General features: G+C 43.2%; 1 long non-coding RNA gene across 2 annotated transcripts in view; it reads left to right on the plus strand.

Annotated features, from left to right (window-relative positions):
• Positions 1 to 8887, plus strand: part of LOC111523469 — an 87812-nt gene extending 78925 nt beyond the window's left edge. For both annotated transcript variants that reach the window (XR_004228513.1, XR_002725532.2), the window contains one exon: positions 6699 to 8887. This is a non-coding gene — a long non-coding RNA (uncharacterized LOC111523469). The remainder of the gene's footprint in view (positions 1 to 6698) is intronic.
• Positions 8888 to 11027: the final 2140 nt, after the last annotated feature.

An 11027-nucleotide genomic window follows, 5' to 3' on the forward strand; every position in this document is an offset into this window, starting at 1 on the left:
CTTAAGTCTTACGGAAGCTGCATCAGAGCTATTCCTAAACTGTGTCAACTGGAACTTTCCATTAGGCTGATGACCCCATGATCCCAATGCCACAACATGACTGGAATGCTCAGACAGTTACCAAACAGGAAGATAAGCCATAGGTGATTATTTCCATAAAAATTTAGAGTTGGAGTGATTGTTCCCGTAAGAGTCTATTAATTAGAATTAGATTTTGCTGCTAAACTAAAAAACTCTCCTAGTAGTGGCCTAATCATAAAAAGAGTCCAGAGGCAGGCAGCCTGTGGCTGGTGTGATGTCTGGTATGGTGACACCAAAGAGTCATCAGGGACCCAGGCTCTAAACTGTATCCTCTGCCAACTTGAGCATGTGGCTTCCATTCTCCAGGTTGCTTCATGGTCCTACATAGCTATTCTCTATCAAGGCTGTCTATCGGAATGGCACACTTCAAGTAGGAGGAAAGAGAAAAGGAGGGAAAGTGTGGTCTCCTCTACTTTAAAGAGATTTATAGAAGCCCCACACAATGCTTCCGTTACAGCTCATTGGCCAGAGCTTGGTCACATAGCAATTACCAGCCCAAAAAAGACGGGGAGCTGCTAATTTCCAAAAGTACCCATCGGTCTCTTTCCCAAATAGCAACTGTGCCCACTGAGTCTTTTCATGTCTTTCGGAGGTGCCTGCTTGCCTCAATCCATCACTTCACTCTGGTAAAGCCTTTACGAACATTTGCTCACCATTGGGTGTAAAAAAAATAATCCAGAAGTTTAAAGAGAATGCTGTTTTCCATCAACTATAATAAATGGTAAGTATTTAAACCTTAAAATGGGCCGGGCACAGTGGCTTACGCCTGTAATCCCAGCACTTTGGGAAGCCAAGGCGGGTGGATCACCTGAAATCAGGAGTTCAAGACCAGCCTGATCAATATGGTGAAACCCCATCTGTACTAAAAATACAAAAATTAGCCAGGCATGGTGGTGGGCATCTGTAGTCCCAGCTACTCAGGAGGCTGAGACAGGAGAATTGCTTGAACCCGGGAGGCGGAGGTTGCAGTGAGCAGAGATCACACCACCTTACTCTAGCCTGGGCGACAGAGAGAGACTCCGTTTAAAAAAAAAACAAAAACAAAAACAAAACAAAGCAAAAAAAAACCTTAAAATGGTAGGTAAGAGTATCTTCCTGCACTTTCTCCAGAAATAAATAAGAAAAAAAAAGTCCCTGTTATAAATCTAATAATGATACATTTTCCTAAATTTACTTTTGCAGGAAAGTAAGAAAACCACTAGTTTTCCAGAGAACCCACGCTCGCTCTGACATGCTTTCAGCATTCATCACCAGAGATCCTAAGGTCTCCATAATTCTATATAGAAGAGTTCAAGGGGTAACAGTCTGGCTGGGAGGGCAGAAGTTAGGAGGAGTTAGAGGTAGTAAAATTCTTCTTGAAGTTGCATTTCTACAGTACCGTTTCCGTGACTTGTCCAAAATCTGTTAATTTCAAGAAATGTCTCCCAAACTTAGTAACTGCCCCTCCCATGAGGAAGCAGCTTTGCCACAAAAGGTAGTCCTGTGCTGGCAGCTTTCCCCGTGATGCTATACGATAAATGTTTATAGAGAAGGTGCCACCAACACAACTGAGCCGTATTCAGACACTATTCTATAAGAGGGCTGCTTTTTCCTGGCAGCATGAAAGATTCCTGGCAGGTTCCAAGATCTTGACTGATAATGTGAAGTGGGTCTTCTGGCTTTAACTGTTTCTTTCCATTTTAACACAAAATAAGGGGTTCTTTATACCAAAATATATAATAATCAAAATAAAGGGCTTATTTGAGAATAACTGTGCCTGTTATTTATACACTATGGGAGGAACTATGTACCAGGCACGGAGCTGTTAACTTAAACTTTGATCTACACAAACTACCAATAACACGGCACTAGAGTTATCTACCACAATGGCTTCAGTAGGCAGGTTGTTGATTCAGTTAACGGGAAGGTGTTTCCATTCTGGTCTTCTCCGCCTCCTCCTCTTAAGCCTAGAGCCGTACAACCTCATGCTTACAAACAGGTTTAGGAACCTCCTGAAATCGTGTGTTAAGTTATGTGTATTTGTGTGTTTGCTTTGGGAGCAGGATGCTCATGAGAGTCCCAGAGTGGCCTGTGGTTCTTAAAATTGCTGCCATAACATTCTATATTTCAGCCAATGCAGATCTCCTAAAGAGGAAACAAGAAGGTTGCCTGTTTCCTCCCTATCTGCCAGGGGACAAGGAGAGGAGGCGTCCTGGGTAGACAGAACACCTTGTCTACCTGGTAAACTCCTGCTTAGACTTATTATCCCAGCACCACATCTGTCTTTTCTGTAAAGCTTTCTCCCTACTTGTCTGTGAATTCTCTGAAGCTCACATTGACGTTCCAGATATAGACGAATGAACAGATAGAGCCTCTCCTTTTGGCTGCCAATTTTGCATTATTCACAGATCTACTTCTCTTCTGAATAAGATCAGTCTTTTGCTTAATTTGGGGTAAATATTAATTGCAGCGCCTGAAGTTGTGGAATGTTTATGCTTCAAACTAAACAATTCTAATTCATTGAACTTTGATCCATCTCTTTCTCTTTTGTCTGTGCAGATTCCAGTGCCGCAACTGTATTCAATATGTGGGCCTTGTTCATATCCTGAGTACAAATGCTGTCTTCTCTTTCATGGGAGCTGTTTCATGCTTCTGACTTTCTGTAGAAGGAAAACAACTTCCATTCTCAGGCTTATCTGAATCTAGCACCACTTTTCACAAGTTGTTTTTGCGTCGAGCTACTTTATGCGGTTCTCTATTAATTTCCTATCTCTACCCTCAACAGTAAGGAGATACTAAAAAACTGTCCATTCGGTTCCCCTTGCGAGATTTTACTGATTTTTAACTTTGCAATGCTGTCTTGCATATTTTAAATCTGTGTATCTCTGAGACGACTCTCCAGAGCTGGTGAATTTTCTCTTCCATGCTGATGGAGCCGGCCATGAGAGAGTGGAGGAGCGGGGAAGGAAAGAGTTACTGTCCCACGAGCCGTGAGTCTGCCTGCCCACAGCGGCGTTTTGGATGAGACTCATTATTTGTGGAAATGGTGTGTTCCACAGGCAAAAATAACTTTTTAAAAAAAGAACATCTCTGCACTCTCCTGAAGTCATCTCAAAATGAATTCAAGATTTCTCATGAAACGGAGAAAGCTTTCTGATGGCCTGAATGGTTCCCTGTGTACTTGACCATGCCACGTTAAATCTAATCTAGGTAACATTAGGGTCCAGGAAAAGCTAATAGAGGCTTAATGATGAGGTAATGAGCATAGAGGTCAAGGGTAGGAAACAGGTTTTCTATTTGGAGCCTCATAGCCGTGGGAAAATCTCACTTGAGAACCAGAAAGGAGCAATTGAAATAGAACTTCCTTTACCTGATTTTAAATTAAACACAAAGGGTACCACGTTTTGGATAACAAATTAATATACATATGTCAGCGTCACATGAGGATCTGTTAAGGAAAAAAGAGAAAAAAAAGAAGGAAAGAAAGAAAGGGAGAAGGTAAGTAGGGGAGAGGACAGGTAAAGGAAGAGTTGACAAGATGTCTGAAAAAAAAAAAATAACCAGGCCAGGTGCAGTGGCTCACACCTGTAATCCCAGCACTCTGGGAGGCCGAAGTGGGCAGATCCCCTGAGGTTGGGAGTTCGAGACTAGCCTGATCAACATGGAGAAACCCCGTCTCTACTAAAAATACAAAATTAGCCAGGCATGGTGGCACATGCCTGTAATCCCAGCTACTCGGGAGGCTGAGGCAGGAGAATCGCTTGAACCCAGGAGACAGAGATTGCGGGGAGCTGAGATCGCGCCACTGCACTCCAGCCTGGGCAACAAGAGCAAAACTCTGTCTCAAAAAGAAAAAAAAAATCAGCACTTTCTGTGTGCCAGGCACTGTTTTAAGTGCTTTACACTTATTAACTCTTTTACATTATGAGAATTCACAAAACCCGTATTATTGCCTTCTCTGAAGAAGTAAAGCACAGAGAGGTTAAGTAACTTATCCAAGGTCAACACAGCAAGTATGTAGAGAAACTGGAATTCAGACTGAAGCAGTCAGGCTTCAGAGTCTGTGTCCTTAAAGACAATGTGATGGCAGTTGTGACTGAGGGACTGGGATAGCCAACCTCTCCTGTCCACCAGAACCCCTGTTCCAAATCCCATTTAGAGTCCTCAGATCCCCACTGCTCAAATCCGTTCTCTGTACTTTCTATGCCTCTCCTCATGCCTGTAAGCTCTTATTGAAGCATTTCTGAATGCCCAGCTTGGCTGCTCACCCCTCCTCCAGGCATAACCCCTGCCTAAATCCCCTGACCTATGAGATCTCAAGTCCTGTCCCTATTGGGTCTGACGCCCTTGATGACACGGTCTCCAATGGCCAAGCCAAAGTATTGTTTTTCCGCTGACCATGGCACCTGCAAGAGCACCTCTGGCCTGTTTCTCACCAATTCATCTCATTTTCGTTCCAAGCTGATGGAGTCCCACGTAGAATGCAGCAAGATGAACATGTCTCAGCCTCAATGTCAGCATCCAGGGGTTCGACAGACATCTACTATGAGAGAACATGCAGAAAGTCACATGTAATTGAGGCACTTATCAGAGGACACATGTGTGGTGGAGTTGGAGGCTAATGGTGAATGAATTCAGACACTCCTGGTCTCATCTCTGTTGAAAACTAGAAGTCTTCACTAAGCCAAGAAACTCCCTGGGGTTTAAGTTCTAGCCTTAGTAGAATGACCTTTGCAGATGGAAATAACAGCACACAACTCTTGAATTGACGCATAAATAGTTCCAACCCTGAATATCCTCCTTGATAAAACCACATGATATTGGAAATGTTTATTTTGTAAACAATACACTCCAAGCAGATTTCCCGCCATAGGAGTTCTAACCTAATGACAAGATTTGCCCCTAGTTCAGAGAAGGGGACAGCAGGGAAAGCCGTGGATTTGAGGTTTGTTGCATTAGGAAATGTAGTGGATACAAGGCTGTAACTCCCAGAGCTGACCAGCTTCTGGGGGTGTTGGGGGCTTCCGGCTCTCAGCTGAACCCTATTCAGAGATTTGCTCTCAGCTAATGGGAATCACCCAAGCTTATATCTTCTTCCTAGGCGCACATCTATCCAATAACTGGTTCTGGGGATGGGAGAAAAACAAGGCCTGATCTCATCTCCTTAAGGCAGGACAACTCTGAAGGAAGAGTTCCCTAGGATTCAAGGTCAGAAGAACTAGGGTGAGGCAAGTGAAGAACTTGACTGAGATGTGAAATTTAAGGGAGAACCAAAAAACTTCGATAAACAACACAAATATTTAAATCAATATTTTAAAAGCTTAATGCAAAAAGTTTATAATAAAGTATTACAATTTTGTGTGTGTGTGTGTGTGTGTGTGAGACAGAGTCTCACTCTGTTGCCAGGCTGGAGCACAGTGACGTGATCTCCGCCCATTGCAACCTCCGATTCCCTAGTTCAAGCGATTCTCCTGCCTCAGCCTCCTGAGTAGCTGGGATTACAGGCACGCACCACCATGCCCAGCTATTTTTTGTATTTTTAGCATAGACGGGGTTTCACCATGTTGGCCAAGATGGTCTCGATCTCCTGACCTCGTGATCTGCCCACCTCGGCTTCCCAAAGTGCTGGGATTACAGGCGTGAGCCACCATGCCCAGCCCAAAATATTTTATAGGGCTGTGGGCATGGTGGCTTTCTCCCGCAATCCCTGCATCTTTGGAGACCAAGGAGGGGACATGGCTTGAGAACAGGTGTTTGAAACCAGCCTGGGCAACATAGTGAGACTCCATCGCTACAAATGAAAAAAATCAAATCAAATCAAAAATTGGCTGGGCATGGTGGAGTGTGCCTGTAGTTCCAGCTACTCAGTTGGAGCATGGCTTGAGCTCAGGAGTTCTAGGCTGCAGTGAGCTGTGATCTCATCATTGCACTCCAGCCTGAGCAACAGAGTGAGATCCTGTCTCTAAAAAAATATAATCATAAATTTTTTAAAAATGTTGTAAAGGCAAACCCTGACAGGGTGGCGATTAGGGCGGGGCAAGTGAGGTCAGCCATGTAAATACAGGGTTGGATTTTGCCTTTTATTTGAAATTTTGGTTCTTTGATCATCATGAATGTTTTCTACATTAGTTTAAATGTTTGCATACTGCATTAAAATATGTGTCTTGATTACTGAGTTTTCTGGCACCCCTGAAATTTTGCCCTGAGGCCAGTGCCTAACATGTCTTACTCTGCTTGAATCTGCTGAGACCTCGATGGGAAACACATCACAGTTTAACTTCTCCTCGTGCTCTATCCTGCTTTCCTCACTCCTTTGTAGGAATTATTTCCGAGCCATTACCCAGAAAGCCTCCTACCCCGAAACCCAACATTGGCAGAGTCGGTTTTCTAGAGGCCCCCGCCGAAGACGGGGAGATGACTTGGTAGTTTAGAAAGTTTATGTTTTAGACAAAGCTAAATGCAGTTTCTGAATCTCAGTTTTCCTGTATTGTCAAATGAGAAAAGCAATTCCTCTCTCTCATTTAATCCTGGAGCGCTAAGAGGAGTCAATGAGCTATCCCAGGCAAAGAACTCCATTTAGTGGTTTGTAGCAAATAACAGGTGTTCAGGAAATTGTATTATCCCTTCCTGTGTTTCAGCTTTGCCTTTCCTGGAGCCCCTAAACAGGCTAAAGTGAAAAGCACCATGACCTGTCACTACAAGACAAGAAGCCTCGGGAGAAGGACGGAGATCCCCTTTCGTTGGTTTTGCTGAGTTTCCCGATCTCCATCCTCCTACAGTTAAATCAACACTCTTTATCCTTAGGCTGCTGATAATCTCACTAACGGCTTCCTGGTAAGATCTGTAATGCGTGAGGTCTTCCTTCTTAGTTGTTTGCAAACATCAGTGATTAGGGACAATTAGGGACTGGTGTGCCTGTCATTCTTCTCCTTTCAGCTGAGGAGGAAATCCTCATGCACCGTTATCAGGAATGAGACATTATCTACCAGCTGCAGTCTCAGGAATCCACGGGTTGGTTCAGTCGCAACTCCAATCTCACTAGCTTTATCTGTGTTCCCCAAATGCCTTAGACTGTTTGCTTCCCACTGATAGGGAAACCTGGCATCTCATTTTCTCAATGTCCAGACAAAGATTCTTACATAGCAAGAAACTAAGATAGGTGTTAAGGAACGTTGAGGGAACCAGAAAAGCCAAATAGAGGACCCCCTTCATGGGGCTTCCAACATGACAATAGACCAAAGAGAAGAAACGTACATGTAAGAGACAAGCAAAACCCAGAACCATCACTTATGAAGGATGTCCTCATCACCCCTCCTTGGCTGCCTGTCAAAACCCGTGAGGGCTCATATGACACCTTAACTATTAATTAATCTTCGTCCCTCCTACACCAGCATCTCGCCTCACCCCGGTCAGAAGCCATCTCTTTATATTTCCATAGCTTAAAATGCTATTTTTGGTTCTAGATGCTTTGCCTCTAGATTCAGTTGCCTGCATCCATATTGTTGTATATTTTTTCATTTCTATCTTTTCCACAATGTTTTTTGTTTTAACTTTTAAGTTTAGGGGTACAAGTGCAGGTTTGTTCCATAGGTAAACTTGTGTCATGGGGGTTTGTTGTACAGATTATTTCATCGCCCAGGTATTAAGCCTAGTACCCATTAGTTGCCTCTTTCTTCTCCCACCCTCCACCTTCCAAAAGGCCCCAGTATGTGTTGTACCCCTCTATGTGTCCATGTGTTCTCATCATTTAGCTCCCACTTATAAGTGAGAACACATGGTATCTGGTTTTCTGTCCCTACATTAGTTTGCAAAGGATGATGGGCTCCAGCTTCATCCATGTCCCTGCAAAGGACATGTTCTTGTCCTTTTTTACGGCTGCATAGTATTCCATGCTGTATATGTACCAAATTTGCTTTATCCAGTCTACCATCAATGGGCATTTAGGTTGATTCAATTTCTTTGCTATTGTGAATAGTGCTGCAGTGAACATACATGTGTAGGTATCTTTATCATGGAATTATTTATATTCCTTTGGGCATATACCCAGTAATGGGATTGCTGGGTCGAATGGCATTTCTGTCTATAGGTATCTGAGGGATCACCACACTGTCTTCCACAGTGGCTGAACTAATTTACACTCCCACCAACAGTGTCTAAGTATTCCTTTTTCTCCAGAACCTCACCAGTGCCTGTTATTTTTTGACTTTTTAGTAATAGCCATTCTGACTGGCGTTAGATGGTATCTTATTGTAGTTTTGCATTTCTCTAATGACCAGTGATGCTGAGCTTTTTCTCCTGTGATTTCAGCCACATGTATGTCTTCTTTTGAAAAGTGTTCATGTCCTTTGCCCACTTCTTTATGTGGTTGTTTTTTTTTTTTTTCTTGTAAATTTATTTAAGTTCATTATAGATGCTGGATATTAGACTTTTGTCAGATGCATAGTTTGCAACATTTTTCTCCCATTCTGTAGGATGTCTGTTTACTCTGTTGATAGTTTCTTTTGCTATTCTGCAATGTTTTGTGCAAGATAAGTGTTTAACAAATGCTTGTAAATGAATGCCTGCACCAAGAAAGTCCAATAGCTATGAATAAAGAAAGAAAGGACAAGTTCCAGGGGAGGTGATTTTTTTTTCATTTTCATTTTTTTAGACAGCTTTTGAAGGAATGGAGTAGCATGTTCTTCTGGAGCAGGAGTTACAAATTGGACCTCTAAGGGCCTCATTCATCCTATCCACATGGTTGCAGCACTGACAGAGTGTTTTGAAATTTTCAACTCTGAATACTTGTAGATAACATATGCATTCCACACTAAGCTGCATTTCCATCACCTCATGCTGCTCTCAGCATCTACGGCACATGCCTGACTCACAGGCCATTTGAATTTGAGTTCCAGCTCTGCAGCCTGCTGTCTATAGCATTTCCCTCTTCAGAGTAAGTTCTCCCTGGCCAAAGCATGTTGAGGATCAGGTAAACGTATGTGTGTTTCTCTAATTTCTCTAGTCTTCTCCTTCTTCTCCTCCTCCTGCTCCTTCTCCTCCTCCTCCTCCTCCTCCTCCTCCTTCTTCTCCTTCTCTTCCTCCTCCTCCTCATTCTTCTTCTTCCTACTTCCTTCTTTCTTCTTCTTCAGACAGAGTCTCACTGTGTCACCCAAACTGCAGTCCAGTGGTGTGATCTCTGCTCACTGTGACCTCCACCTCCGAGGTTCAACTGATTCTCCTGCCTCAGCCTCCCAAGTAGCTGGAATTACAAGTGCCCACCACCACACTCGACTAATTTTTGTATTTTTAGCAGAAATGGGGATTCACTGTGTTGGTCAGGCTGGTCTCAAACCCCTGACCTCAGGTGATCCTTCTGCCTCGGCCCTCTAGTCATCTTAAATGTACATTAAGACCTTTTATTTCTAGGCCAATACCAAATCTGGGGAAAAAAACATAGCAGTCGTTGAGGGACAACCAAATAACAAGGCTTTATTCCAATTAATCCTCACAACGACCTTGAAATTCGGCATTTTCATACCCGTTTTACATATGAGTAAACTGAGGCTCAGAAAAGTGAAATAACTTGCCCAAAGCTTCAAGAGCTGGGAAGCATGGGAAACAGGAATTCAAACATAGATCTGAGTGCTTCCCATACCCTTAATCTTCTCACAATTTGGAATTACCAGGGAGGCAAGCAGGTGCGTAGAATGTTCATTTCCACAGGCAGAATTGCAGGGCGAGATGCGACACGTGTTTCGTGACACGTGTCCTGAGCAGCACAGGGGTCTGCATACAAGTAATTTCTGTTTCTCTGCAGCCGGGCAGGCAAGTCATGTGCAGATAATCCAAAAATAGTTTCTAATTTTTCTTGGGATAAATATAAATTTTTGGCAACGGGCACCCCTTTCAACGTGTGTTTTGATTAGAGTTACACGAAAAGGCATTTTTATTCGCTGAGGGTGTGCCAACTAATGGGCAGAAGGGAACTAAGAAGAGTGCCAACTTGATCTCTTTTCTCCCCTCCAATAAAAGGGCTGTGTACGGTCTACAGAGCCACTGATGAAAGACTTGGGGTGGAAATAGGGCACCTGGGCTCCGGCTGACTCTCCACCGCTCTCTAATGTAAAACCCAACTCAACCCTCCTCTTTTTACTGATGAGGAATTAAGATCGGGTTGTGAGGTGTCTTGGCCAAGATCACATGGCAAAGTAGTAGAGAAATGGAATTCAGAATCTAGTCCCCCTTAGCTTCCCCTTTTTTCAATATAAATTATCCTTTCTGATTTTAATTTCAGACAGCTCCTAAGTCAGTAATGGTCAATAGCTGAGACAAAGAGATGTTTGCATATAATTCAAAGTATGGACCCAATTATGAGAGACAGAAAATGGTAGATGGGCAAGTTTGTTCTAAGCCCAGAAGCTGGGCTTCCATAAATACCTGTCTTCTGACAACTCATTAGGAACCTGGAGACAGTGGAGAGGCAATTTGTGCAGAGTAGACGGAGCTGAACCATGGGGGCAGGCCGACCTGTGTGATTGTGGATACATTACTTAAACTCTCTTGGTTTTTTCTCAACTGCAAAATTCAATTACTGTGAGAATTCATGGTGTGCATAGAAGCATCTGGCCTGGAAAAGCCTCAATGCAAATGGATGGTTTTGTTCCTGTGGCTCAATGCAAACGAATGGTCAGATTCAGTCCCTATGACTGAATCTGGCTCCTGTTGAGTGATTTATTGATTAGATTTATTGATTTGGTGATTTACTGGCGGGTCTCTAAAGTATCTGCCTTGTAAACAAATGCAATAGATGGAAGAGAAATCAATAAATTAGCATGGAAAGGAAAGTAAAATCTATCCTTCCTGCCCCTCAAACTCAAAACCTATACTCTTCTGTCCCACAATCAAATGTAAGAGTGGAAATTGTGACATAGCAGGCAGGGAATGTGTGAAAGGAAAGAAGCAGGAAATGAAGCTTGAGTGACCGAGGT

This window comes from Piliocolobus tephrosceles, chromosome 16 (assembly GCF_002776525.5).
Source record: "Piliocolobus tephrosceles isolate RC106 chromosome 16, ASM277652v3, whole genome shotgun sequence".
Taxonomy (NCBI): domain Eukaryota; kingdom Metazoa; phylum Chordata; class Mammalia; order Primates; family Cercopithecidae; genus Piliocolobus; species Piliocolobus tephrosceles.